Below are 14,533 nucleotides of genomic sequence, written 5' to 3' on the forward strand. Positions count from 1 at the left end.
CACTTGGAGATGCTAATTCTCATCCAAGCTGAGACACTCTGCTATACCCCCACCCCAGTGTAAGCTGCAGGTCATTGCTCAGTGGAGGCAACAAAACCATATCATTTGCAAAAAACAGAAATGAGATCCCAAGATCACCAAATCCTACACGTCACACCCCTTTGCTGCACCTACAAATTCTGTCCATAACAATTATAAAGAGAATCAGTGACAAACGGCACCCACAGCCGGTGGGTAATAAATCCAACGGGATTTATTCCCAGCAATGCTCTCACTACAGCTTTACAGCAGCGAACTTGCCTACACCAACAGACCTGATATGATACTGTTAGCATAACTAGCCTAAAACATTAATCACAGTATGGGTATAAATATTAATGTTAATTGTAGCACCAATGAGAGCAAGTGATCAATGACAGCAAAGGGTAACAATGTTATTTACAGTAAATGTTGTATTCAACAAATCAATGATTGCAACGCTGTAATTTATGCAGGCAATGACCCCGAACTGGGACTGACAATAGCATAACAACATAGCCACAACTCATAGAGAGCACAGACCTAACAAAGAACAGTACATTTCCATTCAAGCCGTCCTGATACATTAACCATCAAGGATCTGGAACTCGCAGAGCTAAAACACTACATAAACTCGAATGCTACAAAATCCAGCCCTGAGGAGCCCCACCATCCTCTGATCTACACTCAGCTTTGAAACAATCAAACACTGGTCCATTTTGCTCTGTATAACTAACTGTGTTTGACTTCTTTATCATTTTCATTAAAACTCTGGCCTCCTTCATTGCTTATTGAGTTGACAGTCATGATTAGTCAGCTGATTGGATGTGTGGTTCTGCCATAAGCCCCAGGAGAGTAACAAACAAAAAAAGCACACAGCATCATTATCAGATGGCATGTCTGCCCTACACTCCAGGGTCCTAAAGCCAAGTGATTTGGTAATTACACAGCATTTATTAGCTCATCTTACATTTCACTAAGTAACTACTTTTCACATTTAAATGTTCTAACATCATATTTATGCAAAGCAATAGTGGGTAGAACAAGCAAATACTGTTTTTTTTTTGTTTTTTTTTGTTTTTTTAAATATAGGGACAGTGTAGTAAATAGCAGACAATACCTGAACTCTGCAGATCTAATCAGCATACACTGTCTGCAAAATCCTATTAACACTTTAATTCAATCAAGATCTTCTGGTCTGTAGGTCCTCAATCTAATTTAGGTACTTTGTGACCTTTTCTTGTTCCATTTGCTTAAATTTAAGTGTCATTTTTTCCCATGATGAATATGATGAAATAGGGAAAAGTATCTTCTATAAGCTTATTGTGCAAGTTTTGTTTTTAAGCCTAATTGATGATTTTACAAGCCTTAAGCAAGTAATTATACAGACAACATACAAAAACATAAAACTGCCTTTTAAAGGTTAACAGTTGACTATTTAAAAAAAGATAACAAATGAACTATACTTAAATGTAATTAAGTCAATATTTTGGTTTCTTTTCAACTGTGTTTCTCACATGAGAATACAAAATAAAAGACAAATTCATATTCATGTTTACTTCCAAAGTGTCAGCAAAGCCCGGAAAGTGAAGCTGTAAAAGAAACAAAATGAATTTTTCTGATGTGGTTTTCTTTCAGTTCCTCAAGGTTCGGCGGAGAGCAATGTTTTAATAATGACTAAAAGAGTTCAAGGTTTCACGGGCCTTTTTATGTTTTTTTAAAAACTGCTTCTTTCTTTTCACAGAAACCAGAGTCAAATATTGACTTTAGTATCGCCTCCAATATAAATCACAAAAGAGGAAATGCCTGTCACATACGAGTAGGAGGAAGCAGCATTTATTACCAACATTTTCAGTCACATCAAGTGAACTCTGCAAATTATTACAACATATTGCAGGCTTCAAATGACACCATTCCCCCCTCTGCAGTCAAACCAGTTCTGAGATAATACTGTTTAAACACAGCAAATGTGCTTTAGTCCTACGCAGTGGAAGAGGCTTTTTGTCACACACATATACACACTTTACACAAATCATCAAAAAAAGAATAATTCAGTGGCACCAACATGTGGGTTCTGAATGGTAATTAAATACATCAAAGACACCTGACCTTCTCTGCGAACAATTCCTGTCAAAAATATTCAATGTTTTTATTATTTTTATTATTACTATTATCATCATCATCATCATCATCATTATTATTTTAACAGCAAATTAATTTCTCGTGATATCAGTTAAATACAAATTTACTTAAGGATACAGCTGCTCTCTTTTTTTAAATACTGTATATTTATATATGGGGGAGAAAACAAAACCAACCATCTGCCCATCTCTGACACTCCAAAAGCCTTGCTCTCATACCTAATCCCACGGCTTCCTACTGAAATGAAGGTGAAGAATAAAAAAGTAAGCCTCAAGAATTCATTTTTTTCCCTCCCACTGAAAACAGTGGTTGGAGACAGCAGCCTTAACAAAATTATTTTTATTGTGACCGTGTGCAATCAACTTGCGATTTCTTTCCTTTGAAATAGAAGATTGGGACCAGTTTGCAACCACTGACAGTCAGATGCCGTCTTCAAAGAAAAGCTTTGGTGCATCAAGACGGTGAAAAAAAACAACCAAGCAAACAAACAGCAATAAGACAAAATCATTCTGCCATCTCATCTCCATACAGAAATTCAAATAACTACCTACATTCAGAGTCCAGCCAAAACTGTGTATATTTAAAACAGAAATTCTTCCATAAATTGTGACATAGTTGCTGCATGAAGTCAACTCAACTGCAAATTGGCATTGGTGCTCTGGAACCTTTTATATAAAAATATAACCAGAATACAACCAGCTGGCGGCCAGCTGAGTCGAGTGCACTACTGTAAAGAGTCTTGTCACACACGAGTTGCAAACCTTTCCGAATCTGTCATTGTGGTTACAGTCAGTCTGAGCTGGACTGCAACTGTTTGAAGACAGGCTCCCTCCCAACAAGTGACCTGTGCAATTGACCAGAGGTTAAGGGTATTTGCACACAGCCTTGGGGAAACAAACTGGTTGTCCCAGCTGCTTTCAATTGGTCACTGAATGTAAAAATTGCCTAGCAGCCACTGAGTTTCTAGGTGTAAAAGAGATGTCACCCAGTTTTAACCTGGTGGTAACTGAATCATAACCACCGAGTGAACGGGAAAGCGCAAAAGCAGGACACAAATCGCAAGCTTCCATGGACAACCTCAATAAAAACGCTGATAAACATATGACTATTTTCTGTTGACGACCAATATCGCCACATCTGCCAAAGGGCACCTTGAATATCTTGGCAATGCAATATCCTGCAATGCTACTACATCTCCTGAGAAAAAAGGCAGTATGTTTCTGGATATAAAATTTAAGGTTTGCACAGGTATCATAATTGGTATTATTGTAATTACAAATAATTTGTAATTTAAAAAAAATATGTCTACAGTTGAGAAGTTTGTAAAAGCACAACAACATAATTAAGCCGGAAGATCTTCTCAAACACATTCTAAAATAATGACTGTTTAACAAAGAGCTTCATATCAGAATCTTATACACCGTTTTAGCCTGTTGATTAAAGATCTTATATTATACACTAAGTGCATAAATTGAAGATTTGGAAACTAAAAACTTAGCAGAGGATTGGAATAGAGCCTGTACTAAAGCTCATACCCAGATAAGTGTATATAATTGGTCAACACTGGTGAACATATGCAACTCTAGCAAATTCACTATACATACATACTGAATCCACAGATGACCGAGGAAGACTGGGTCAGTCTTTATGGCATTAAGATTAAAACATTTGTGAAGGTGTCAGAATGACTTTTGAGGAAATGTTACACACTGGATAGGCAAATGATCTCAAACCTTCCACTAAGAAATGACATATACCCCGAAAGAAGAAAAATCATTTGAGAAAGTCTAAAAGCCCCTTAACTTCTGGAGCTTACCACAAGTCAATAAGCAGGATCAGTTTGTTCTCATACTAGCTCTTTTATTTTCTTTATGCTTTTTGATCTTTTTCTTTCACAATTAACTTAAAGTTCTCCAAAAAAAAGTTATAAATAACAGACAAGTGGGAGTCAAACTGGTGGTGTTTTCTGATATAGACACTGAAGTCAGTCTTTAATAAACCAGCCTAATACTTGCCTTCAGAGCATCACCACTGTCATGAGACTGAGAATGTGAGAAAATTCAGAGCCCGGATAATGAGCAGCCTGGATGATGCAGCCGAGCGCAACAACATGCTAACACAATTCAACTTGTAGAAAAGGGTGTGATCGCATTCCACAGATGCAGCGACTACATTTCCTTGTTCAAAACTGACTTTTTTTAAAATACATTTTTCCTTTCTGCACACAAACCCTGCAGCCTATCACATGCCCACAAAAAGTCAGACAGCTGCTCCAAAATGTTGCCAAACTTCTGGGAAAGTCACAACTTCTTACCTCTCAGCAGCTCCTCAGCTGATTCAATGGTGTAAGATCCTGAGGGGAGATACAAGGAGTTCAGAGCAGCTGAACAGCAGCCCTGCATTTACAACCACTGACTTACTGGCTGGCTGGCTAGGAGGCTGGATCACTGGATGACCTGGTGAATGACTGCAATACAGCTGCAGGCAGCAGAGCAGAAAGCCACTCCCTTCACTAAGCAGCTGACTGGCTGCAGGGACATAGGGAGTAGTTTATTGGTTCTGTCTTAATGTGTTTAGTGTTAAATTGCAGACCAGATTTCTGCTTCTGTAACTGATGGACCAGCTAACTAAACCATCTGACAGAGAGACCAACCGAATGAATGACTTACAGAAACTGACAAAAATCTCCCAACTATAAATGTAAGCCTGACCAACTGACTGGTTTCCTGCTGAGAATGAGGTGCAGATTTTGAACTTTCCCTTGTTTTTCTTGCTACTTTCTGTGCCTCAGACTCTCCCAGTTTCTCTGTGTAATGACAGGGTGGGGCTAAATAAGATAGCTCAGGAGACAGACGGAAACACACACACCTTATCAGATTAAGTCTATTTTATTTAAGCAGTCTGAATCGAAATACCTGCAATCCCGGGGCACTTTCCATTGTAAGATAAACGACTGCATGTATCGTTATTATGGAAAAGAACAAGAGCAGAGCAGCCTCAAGTCAGGGAAACCCTGGTGTGTGTGTGTGTGTGTGTGTGTGTGGCAAAGCAGGAAGCAGGTAAAAATACATACAAACTATACTGGAATGGAGGAAATGCATTCTTTATTTTCTCTCTCACCTTTAAAACTCACCCAACGCCTGAATGAAACAACATACTCCACTTTGCATGAGAGACAGCATCTTCTGAATAGATGTGGACTTCCTCATTTCTCTGAGTCCCAGGCACACAGGCTTAGGGATCTCTCAGCAACCATGAGAGACATGAGAGAAGCAGATGGAAAACACATACAGAAACATTGGATACAACCTGGTCTTGCACTGTGCATTCTTTTTCCTATCTAACATTAGGAACACAACCAATGCACCACAGTAGCTTCCTCCATTTCCTCCATGTAAGTGTGAACACTTACATTTTAACATGACAAACTGATTCCATTAATATCAAGGTATAAATGTTGGTCTGAACCTTTTCTGGCATTCCACTGACCTCAGAAGCTGGACATCAGAGCTTGGCTGCTTTCTAAAAAAGGATAAGAGGATTTGTTTTCTCCTAAGCAAGATGGTCATTCATCCATCCCCAGTGATACAACGCAATGACTTTTTTGGGTGCTGCATGTCCATGGATAAAGCCTTGTCATTTCTTTGTGTGCACCTTATTTTATGACTCAAAGAAGAAGAAAAAAAAAAGCGCTCTCAAAATAAACAAGGATTATTTTTGAACTGTTAATCAAGCACAACTGACCCACTTTAATTTTACTGCCATCACAAACATTAGGGAAAAAAACCTGTAAACTAACAGATGCAGAAAATTATAAAAGATCCGTGGACCAGGGCACAGAAACCCTTCTGCTTAACAGTCTTTTGGTTTCCAGTTTGCGTGGGAAATACCTTCATTCACATTTTACCCTTCATCATCCAAATGTTCATATAGAAAAACAGACCATCAAGAAAAGAAACAGAACTATAAGAGACATGTTTTTCTAAATTTTCATTAAAAATAAAATAAACGAAATACAATTCAGTCAATAACAGCATCACAACTGTAAGAAAGAAATTAACAGCCGAATCCACTGAAGCTTTGATGTATAGAAAGTGTGGATAACTGAGTAACCTTCTTAAAATTCCCTTTTTAGAATAAAAACAGCAATATGCTGTCATTTGTACCTTCTCTGCACCTGATGACAAACTTTAAACATGTTTGACCAAAGAGACTGAGCGATAAAGGCTGAACAGAGAAAATGTGATCTTCTTGGCTCTGAGCTGGTCTAGCGTTTTCTTGTGTCCAGACCCTGAGGAGTCATGCAGCTCATGTTGGTGACCTTTAGGCGACGTTAAAGGCCAGCTACCCACAACACCGACAGTTACCATGACAAAACAAGATCTATCATACACTCTGGGAGGGAACACAGAGCGTGGGACAATGCTGTGTTGCATTAAACCATTAAACTCTGGTTTTAATGTTCCACTTGTTATACAGGGTGGGCCATTTATAATGAATACACCGTAATAACATGGGAATGGTTGGTGATATTAAAGTCCTGTTTGTGGCACATTAGTATATGTGGGGGGGCAAACTCCTCAAGATGGGTGGTGACCATTGTGGCCATTTAGAAGTCGGCCATCTTGGATACAACTTTTGTTTTTTCAATAGGAAGAGGGCCATGTGACACATCAAACTTATTGGTAATGTCACAAGAAAAACAATGGTGTGCTTGGTTTCAACGTAACTTTATTCTTTCATGAGTTATTTACAAGTTTCTCTTTGTTCACAGCCATTGACACGTCAAAGAGGTTAACACGTGAGGAGCGGATCGAAATCGTGTTGATATCTGGTGAACGCAGTAACCAGGTCATTGCAGCAGATTTCAATGCAAGACACTCTACGAGACCACCCATCTCCCATGCTACAGTGAGCAAACTACTTGCTAAGTTTCGTGAAACTGGTTCAGTGTTGGATTTGCCAAAATGTGGACACAAGAAAACTGTCACTAATGAAGAAACATCAGTGGCTGTCCTAGCTTCATTCAGCAAGAGCCCACAGCGTAGCACTCGCCGTGTGTCACTGGAGAGTGGCATTAGTCAAACATCCCTTCGGCGGATATTAGCTACTCACAAATGGCACCCTTACAAACTCCAGCTACTGCAGCATCTCAACGAGGATGACCCAGATCGGCGCACAGAATTTGCAGAATGGGCAAAACAAAAATTGGAACAGGACCCTCAGTTCACGCAGAAGATTTTGTTCAGTGATGAGGCAAACTTTCATGTGAATGGTGAAGTTAACAAACAAAACCACCGCTATTGGTCTGACACTAACCCACATTGGATGGATCCCTCCAAGACTGTTGGAACAACAAAAGGGATGGTTTGGTGTGGTATATGGGGTACAACGATAGTGGGTCCATTCTTCATCAATGGAAACCTCAAGGCCACTGGATATTTGAAATTGCTACATGATGATGTGTTTCCCTCTTTATGCACTAAGGCTGGCACGTTCTCTGAGTTTTTCCAGCAAGATGGTGCACCACCACATTATGGGTGCCAGGTCCGAGCATTCCTAGATGAACGGTTTCCTGGAAAGTGGATTGGTCGTCGTGGGCCAGTTGAATGGCCCCCAAGGTCTCACGATCTGACCCCCTTAGACTTTCATCTTTGGGGTCATCTGAAGGCAATTGTCTATGGTGTGAAGAGACGAGATGTGCAGCACCTGAAACTACGGATACTGGATGCCTGTGCTGGCATTTCTCCTGTGGTGTTGCTATCAGTGTGTGAAGAGTGGGAGAAGAGGATTGCATTGACAATCCAACACAATGGGCAGCACATTGAACACATTTTATAAGTGGTCAGAAACTTGTAAATAACTCATGAAAGAATAAAGTTACGTTGAAACCAAGCACACCATTGTTTTTCTTGTGACATTACCAATAAGTTTGATGTGTCACATGGCCCTCTTCCTATTGAAAAAACAAAAGTTGTATCCAAGATGGCCGACTTCTAAATGGCCACCATGGTCTCCACCCATCTTGAGGAGTTTGCCCCCTCACATATACTAATGTGCCACAAACAGGACTTTAATATCACCAACCATTCCCATGTTATTATGATGTATCCATATAAATGGCCCACCCTGTAGATCATTTCAATCTAATCGTCAAAAGTCATAATCTGTTATGAAATCCTATTCACTTCTGATTATCAGCTTCTTGCTCACGACTTTTAGGATTCAGTCCTTCAAATGCAGTAAATACTTGAAAACACTGGGACGCAGGAACAGAATCCATGATTTTAAATTAAGCGGGGACTCGGCAACTCAGCAATAACAGTTTGAACAAACATCGATGCAAAACTGTAACATGGTCAACGTGACCGATGTGTCCATTGTCACATTTGCGCAGTGGTCTGGTCAGGCAGTGTGTTAAAAAAAAAAAATAAATAAATTGCTTTCTTTATGATAGACATTTAAGGCAAATATATACAAAATAAATTCATGTTATTTTTGTTTATCTGTATAAAGTCTGTTTCACTATGCACAACATCAGTTCACCTTTCCCTCACAGCTTCCTCAGTGCTTACTTCTTGTATTTTTCCCCTCTAAAACAGCAGTCCCCAACCTTTTTTGAGCCATGGACCGGTTTAATGTCAGACAACATTTTCATGGACCGGCCTTCAAGGTGTTGCGGATAAATACAACAAAATAAAATGATACGACCAAGACAAAAACTGTGGGATTTTGTAAATATAATAATAAACACTAATTCACTGTGTAATTATGTAACTTTATTAGCAGCGTCCTCCTTAAATGCACCAACAACATTGAGAGTAACATCCTCCTCTCTGCCCCTTAATGCTCTCTGGTCGCTATGGTAACGCGTAAATATTTTTTTCAAAATAAGACACACAACTACAACACCGGAAAAGACCCGGGGAAACCAAGTTACTGATATAAACCCAGAAAGCCATAAATTTCACACCCGAGCCTCAACTCTTGCAGACCGGGGGTTGGGGACCGCTGGTTGGGGACCGCTGGTCTAAGCAGTAAAATACACACAAAAACAAAAAACAACAACCCTATTGCCATACACAAACATCCAGGGGTGTTCAGAAGGGATGCTCATTTGCAAAGACGTCACAATTTTCCTTTTACATCTATTTTTCAACTAAGCCTAGAATACATGATGGTTATTCAGCATCAAAATATTTGTTGGGCATTTACACACTTTTGGTTTGCAGGCTGACTCATCTTTGTCTCATCTGCCCACAATACTTCAAGAAACTTCTTTTTGTTTTGATAAATTACACCAAGGACAGTCTACTGTTATTGTGAAATTCTGTGCTTCACTTTCATAGTAAACTAATTCATCTCCACAACAACTGAGCAGACTCCATCTACAGAGAAAGGCCATGACTTCTGGCAAAAAGCTTCAGAGACCCAGCAAGCATCTACAGTGATGCACATGCTGTACCGCTGTGTTTTGATAAAAACAGAGCTTAGTGTGAAGCATTTCCAACATCTTCTATTCTAAACTGTCAGTAGTGACTAAAAGAGGGTTGCACATACAAGATGCTACATATCTCAGAATGCTTTAGTGTCTCCCTGGAAGTCCAAGGAGAGGGGGTTCCACACATCTCTGTGTGCCCCATGAAAATGGTGAAAATGATGCACAGATGAATGCATGGATGGATTTTGTATTATTTAATAAGGTAGATGCTGCCTCCGCTCCAACTGGCAGAACAATGGCCTTATTATCAATAGCCTGCTTTGCTTTTTTTTTTTTTCATATTTCATGCTGATATGAGTGCTGTATGAACAGTGACTAACAATTACATTACAAGGCACTCAAAAAGTAGTGTCACTCATATTGGAAGTCAATATGGCAGAAGTAGCAGGGGTGACATCACTTTATGTCATGTATAGTTCAGCCTTTTTATTCTTCTCCACATGATTTGTTTAATAAGAAAATGCACTGAAGCCAGACTGACACATAAAAGGCCACTGCACCAAACAACAGAGCCTCCGAGACAAACTCTCACATCACTGAATCTGATTACTGGAGCACCAGTTTTACTTAATTCTGATTCTAAAGCTCAGAGTCCGATATATTGGTTGAGAGATGCAGAGTCTTTTTAACAGAGCATAATGCGGCAAGAAGATCCTGGGTTTGAATCCAAACTGGGCTAGGGGCTTCCTGTATGGAGTTTGCATGTCCTCTATGAGCCTGTGTGGGTTCTCTACAGATACCCCAGCTTCTTCCCACGCAATTGGTGATTCTAATTTGGTCGTACGTGTGAATGTGAGTATGGCGGTTTGCCTGTCTCTATGTGTTAGATTGGCGTCAAAGTATAGCCATCTATAGCCAAATATAGCAGTTGTGGTCAGTGCATTTTACTGGATTTTTAGATCTTTACAATTGAACGTTGTTAGAAATAATGCTCAAAAGGAGACTAATAGAAAAATACTGTAGCATACTATAAATATGTAGAGCAGCTTTTTGTTTATATTTAATGTATAAAATGGATTAATGCCTACAGTATTAAAGAAAAATGCATTTATCAAGAATAACAAATTACTTTACAGAATGCCCTGTGCTACAACAGCTGTTTCTTACAGGTTATGTATACAACATGTTTTTAAGAATATTTACTCGTGGATCAATGTCAGAATTTAACTTTGGCCAAAAACAGCAACAAACGCTCTTACAGAGGATTTTAAAAATTAATTGGATGGTTCCAGATTTAATCTGTGGTATTAAATTCTGTCTACAGACACGATGGGGAATAAACCCATATCCTTCCGCTAAATGTGAAAAGGTCAAACCAGGGAACCAGGTCAAAACCAATCTGCTAAGACTTTGACATGAAGCATAAAAAGGCTCCAAGTCGAGGACAGCAATTCCCACAATTCCCAGTGGACCAGAAAGTAGCTCTTAAAAATTAATTGTCAATGTACTGGATGGCTCTCAGTGGTACGGAATAATGACACACAGCTTTCACCGAGATGGAAATGGGTTCACAGTACACATCAAAGCTCACAGAAAAGGCGCACAAACAGCTAGCATCGGTTTAACAGGGTCCACTGGTCACAGAGCAGTAATTACAACTATCAATTCTGACAACAGAACGGTGAGGATACTGTGAGTCTGTGTACATGTGTGTAACTATATTCCATAAAAGTCTGGCACAGAACAGACACTGTCTCAAATATTACTGCAACCTGCAGCAGAAACCGTTCCCCAGGTCTTTATCTGTCCAATCAAATCTACCTCAAACATCTCTGTCAGGCGTGCAGCAGACCCTCTTTATGTCACCAACCAAAACCAAAGTTTGACTCTGCCCTCACATTTTCATGAGAAAATATAAAATATGCTCGTCCAACAGCAGGTTTTTAGTTTTTTTTTGTTTTTTTTTTTTAAAAAAGGATTTTGAGCCCGTTTGTAGAAACAGCATGTGCAGAGCCTCTGGGTGGGGAGCTTCCCTGTAAAACAGATGACTGAAAACTCGGATGGTGTTGCTAGGAGACATGATGTCAACCTAGAACATGTCATAGGTCTACACTACAATACTGAAACAAGAAACCCCCCCCCCCCACTCCAAGTTCCACCTATATGGTTAGTTGCATATGTTTATGATTTAAGGAAATTTTCTCATTATATGACAGCAGCATTTTCACCAGTGCACAAATGTCCCAATTTAATTTTCATGACATGGACATAAAGGTAAAATAAAATCACAATATCAATAATTACTGAAAATGTGGCATAAAAATATATTTTACATTAATGTAAAATTGTAACAAGGTGAATATTTAAAAAAAAAAAAAAATAGCTGTATGAGCTAATATCTGATATCGAGCTAGTTAAAGATGTTACACCACAAATAATATAGGATTGTCATATAAACTATTAAGTCAACTTTATTAATAAAAAAAAATGCATATATCCATTTATTAATATTAACAAGGCTTTTAATGACAAACATTTAAGAAGGTCATCTTTACTATGGAACCAGCTTCCAGTTTGGATTCGGGAGACAGACACTATCTCTACTTTTAAGATTAGGCTTAAAACTTTCCTTTTTGTTAAAGCATATAGTTAGGGCTGGACCAGGTGACCAGGACCAGTTATGCTGCAATAGGTGTAGGCTGCTGGGGGATTCCCATGATGCACTGAGTATTTCCTTTTCAGTCACCTTTCTCACTCACAATGTGTTAATCGACCTCTCTGCATTGAATCACACTTGTTATTAATCTCCGTCTCTCTTCCACAGCATGTCTGTTATCCTGTCTTCCTTCTCTCACCCCAACCGGTCGCGGCAGATGGCCGCCCCTCCCTGAGACTGCTTCTGCTGGAGGTTTCTTCCATTTAAAAGGGTTTTTTTATTTCCCACTGTTGCAAAGGTGCTTATTCATAGGTCGTTGTATGATTGTTGGGTTTTTCTCTGTATGTATTATTGTAGAGTCTACTTTACAATATAAAGCACCTTGAGGCGACTGTTGTTGTAATTTGGCACTGTATAAATAAAACTGAATTGAATTGAATATTACTATACTGAAATCTCTGTTGACCAACTGGTAAGTAGATGGAAAGGGGAAAACAATGGGTCAGTCATGCAGTCTCTATTACAGTCACATTAAAACACTGCAGGGATGTCCTCTCCTATTTAAAGATGTGAAATCAAGGAACAGACACTCAGCAAAACACAACAACCAAGTCATTATTACAAACTGAACCAATCTGACAGCTTGCGGGCGAAGGGTGACCTGTTAAAAACACAAATTTTGCCCTCTTGCTAAAAAAACAATAAACAAAAAAAACCCAAAATGGCAAAGTTAGTAGTGTAACCTGTTAGTAGTACAACTTATTGGATATGTGTAGACACTTTGGCAAGACATTTTGGTATTACATGAAATTAACTGTGTACCACTATGTGTTATTTTTCAACATGGAGAGTGATATGTTCTTGGGGTTCTGCCATGCTAGCGGGTTGGTTCTAGGTAGGACAATGTTGGTTTGCAAGTTCTCTCTACTTTAAGTCAGACTAACAGCCCTTTGAATAATTGCAAATAATTTGCATGACGTAGAAATAGTGGTCTTGTGATGTTTTCCAGATTCTGAAAATTTGGCTTGGACAAACATCTCAACCCATTTAGTTCATGTAAATATTACTTAGTGTATTTTAAATCTTGAAACCACCTCCCTATCTTACAGCCAGATCTATGATTGCACCACAGACCAGAAGAGCTGGATCTCTGAATGTACTCCTCTTTGCAGTTTGTTTTTGACAGTCTTTAAGAAAGTTGAAGAAAAAAAAAATCAACACAGCTGTTAGAAAATTATTCAAAAGTCGCAAGAACTTTTGCAAGACAAAATTGCCCCCCACCCACCCTCATTTTGACATATATTTAAGAATGGGGAAAGACACTCATCTTGCATCTACCATGAGATGTTTTACATGAGACCAACATGCCAAGTCTGAACACAACACTTTCTCCCGAACTATGCACAACAGGCATTATTTGTTCAGACACGCTGGTAGAACTCACACGGTTGTTTTGCCAGCACAAAGGACACCATTGTAACGTGACTGCTAAACATCTTGACGTAATGTCAGGCTCTTGTAGAGTCAGCAGAAATAGCAATCACTAATGTAACGAGAATACCTTGCTCCTTCTTACTTTAACGCTGCAGTGAACTGCCAATAAATTAATGGAAAAGTTTAGTTTAACGGTTTTCTGTGATGATAACATCAGCAATCGATGGTCCATTTACACTTTATCAATTCAAACTCTTTATATTAACAGTGTTTTGCAGAGTTTCATTCCAAAACAAGGCAAAAGCCATTTTGATGGATCCAAAAGTTCCCCAGTTAAATAGATAATACATGTGCACATTGATAATTCAATAAAAAGACTGGATATCTAAATCATTAAATATTCTGCATATGCCAGTCATAATCCTGACAAAACTATTTAAGGTTTATCAAAGTTTTCATGAAAAAAACAAAACTATAAATAGGAAAATAAAGTTTGTGTTAAAGAAAGATGAATGGAAAAATAAACTATTTTAATTGTATGCTTTTTAGATGTGACATTTCATTAATCTGTGTGACTCTAGCTCAGAATATAAGAAGCAGCTAACAGTCAGTCATGTTATTTGGTAATTTTATCAAACTTAGATGGCAGCACATGTACATCACAAGGCTTAGAGTCTGACCAGATGTGGTTGTTGAATTTAATCTAATCTAAAATAATCCAATGTTACAAATGTCAAACTATAGGCTCCCATTGGTTGGGCATAGTCTCTGTAAATGGGCCGTAGATGATCGGGGCAAATATACATTTGATTTCAGGTGAACTGATTTTTAAAGGGAACAAA

At 38.7% G+C, this 14,533-nt stretch overlaps 1 protein-coding gene across 2 annotated transcripts in view; it reads right to left on the reverse strand.

Moving 5' to 3' along the window:
• rab27b (RAB27B, member RAS oncogene family) overlaps nt 1-14,533 on the reverse strand; it is a 74,521-nt gene that overhangs the window by 29,075 nt on the left and 30,913 nt on the right. Inside the window, exon 1 of one of the 2 annotated variants that reach the window (XM_087843491.1) lies at nt 4,475-4,610. The exons of the other annotated variant lie outside the window; for it this stretch is intronic. The gene's annotated coding sequence lies outside the window, so the exon portion shown is untranslated. Of the gene's footprint in view, nt 1-4,474; nt 4,611-14,533 lie in introns of those variants that run through there. 2 annotated transcript variants of the gene reach the window in all.

This window comes from Neolamprologus brichardi, chromosome 7 (genome assembly GCF_056152115.1).
Source record: "Neolamprologus brichardi isolate AB-2024 chromosome 7, ASM5615211v1, whole genome shotgun sequence".
Classification (NCBI taxonomy): Eukaryota; Metazoa; Chordata; class Actinopteri; order Cichliformes; family Cichlidae; genus Neolamprologus; species Neolamprologus brichardi.